We start from the raw sequence: 2117 nt of genomic DNA on the forward strand, positions 1-2117 counted from the left end.
TCGAAAATTATTTTGAATTGATGGATATTTTGCCGAATAAGATGGTAAAATTGGTTAGGTGTGAGTTAAAGGGTTGTGCAGCCGCATGGTGGGATGAAATACAGAGGAAGAGAGCTAGACAGGAAAAGTTTCCAATCCAATCATGGAGGAGGATGAGAAGAATGTTGATGGATCGTTTTTTACCCCTGGGTTATGAGCAACGTCTATTTCAACTATATCGTAATTGTTCGCAAGGGAATAGATCTGTTAACAAGTATACTCCTGAGTTTATAAGACTAGCAAACTTAAATAACCTGCAAGAATCCGAAAGTATGGAAATTTCAAGGTACTTGCAAGGATTGAATATTTCAATCCGTCTTAGGATGGGGTGGCGCGCATTCGACTCCCTTGAAGAGGCCCAAGAGTTAGCATGGGAGGAGGAATATTATCAGAAGCGAAATAGTTACTCTAGAAAAACCGAAGATGTTCCACCCGTTGTCAAAGTTAAGGAAGCACAAGGTACTTCGTTTGTTATTCAACCTCCAAATTTGGTGGAGGGTCACGACGTAGGTGTTGACGAAGTTGAAGAGGAAATTGTCACAAAAGTTAAAATTAGCGTAGCTATGATTAACGATGACAGTAACGAAATCAAGATGAAAGTCGATGAATTTGAAGGAAGAGTCAACGAGGTTGAAGAGAGCATCAACATAGTCGAAGAGAGCGTCAACGGGGTAGAAGAGAACGTTAGCAAGGTTGAAGAGAGAGTCGATGAGTTTCAAGAGGGTGTTAAAAACAAATTTGAGGAAGAATTTGAAGTTGTAAAATTCGTTCAAGAAGAGGAAGGTGCACGTGAAGAGAAGGAACAAGTGGATTGCGTCGAGGTATGTGATCTAATTGTAGATAGTGTTTGCTGTGAAGTTCCTGTATCGGAGAAATTGGTGGAGCCATTGAGATTTTCGATTAAGAAGCCAATTTTTCCAACGCCTCGTTTGGATGAAGATTTTGTAAGCGAGATTTTTGTGCCGGGAATATTGGTGGGGCACTTGAAGTTGTTTCGAAAGAAATATGCATCGCTATATTTTGATCATAGCTCGAGGTCGAGCTCTTTTGAAGAAGAGGAGATTGATAAGGAACGCCAAATTGGATTCGAATTGGAAAATAACTATTTGATTCGTAGAAGAGTTATTTATGGGCATCGGTGGAGATACCGAAAGAAATTACGGAAAAATAAGGGTTTTCAACGAACTCAAATTGTATTTGAGTACGAAACGAACTCTATCTCAAGTAAAACGGCGCAAGGAACAAAACTCATGAGCAAAGCTCATGAATCACGTCAAATTTCAGCAATCCAACGTCGTTTGGACTCCTAAAAGTTCGTTTTTGCTATTTTAGGTAAGTTTTAGAAAATTAATATCAAATCATAGAAAAATTGTATTAGGATTCCATAAATTGGGTTGTTCCCAAAATTACGAGATCTACTAGAATCAGACTCTAACTCGTTTTTGCCGTTTTTGGTAATTTTTATTATTTTCTTAGTTTAATTAGGGTTTTCAGTTTTTTAGTATAAATAGGTGCCTTAGGACTTTATTTTAAAGAGAATTTCGAATTTTAATAAAATATTTAGAGTTTTCTCTATTTTTCTGGTGGATTCCAGAGTTTTCGGTGGATTCCGAATGTTATTTTGTTCTATAAGATTAATTCGTAGAAATTAATTCTTTACCGTGCTTCCGTTCTGCGTCAGGTGTCCACTCCTTCGTCGCATTGTACCGGAAAAACACATCCAAATCACGGTATTTGATGTGTCTAATCGATAAACCTATGTTCCACTTTGTCGTGTCAGAATAAGAAGAAGAAGAAGAAGAGTCGTTAGAATATTTATTGAGAAAAACCGAAGCCCCTTCCACTACGAAACTCGGATCTCTAACGAGATTCAGAAATATGATCGTAATGGTTCCGAACGTGAATAGCAAAATTAAGAATCCAAGCATCAACTCTTGTTTTGTTATTGATAGTTTTTTATCATCATCAACCGGTATTATTTCGGAAGGCAAGTCGGTTGATGTGCGGCCGCCACCGGAGGCCACGACGGAGTTATTAGGGTAGGTGTGGGGCAAAGGTACTCCAATTCTTCACGTGAA

The sequence above is a fragment of the Erythranthe guttata genome, chromosome 10 (genome assembly GCF_056151865.1).
Source record: "Erythranthe guttata isolate IM_541 chromosome 10, IM_541, whole genome shotgun sequence".
Taxonomy (NCBI): Eukaryota; Viridiplantae; Streptophyta; class Magnoliopsida; order Lamiales; family Phrymaceae; genus Erythranthe; species Erythranthe guttata.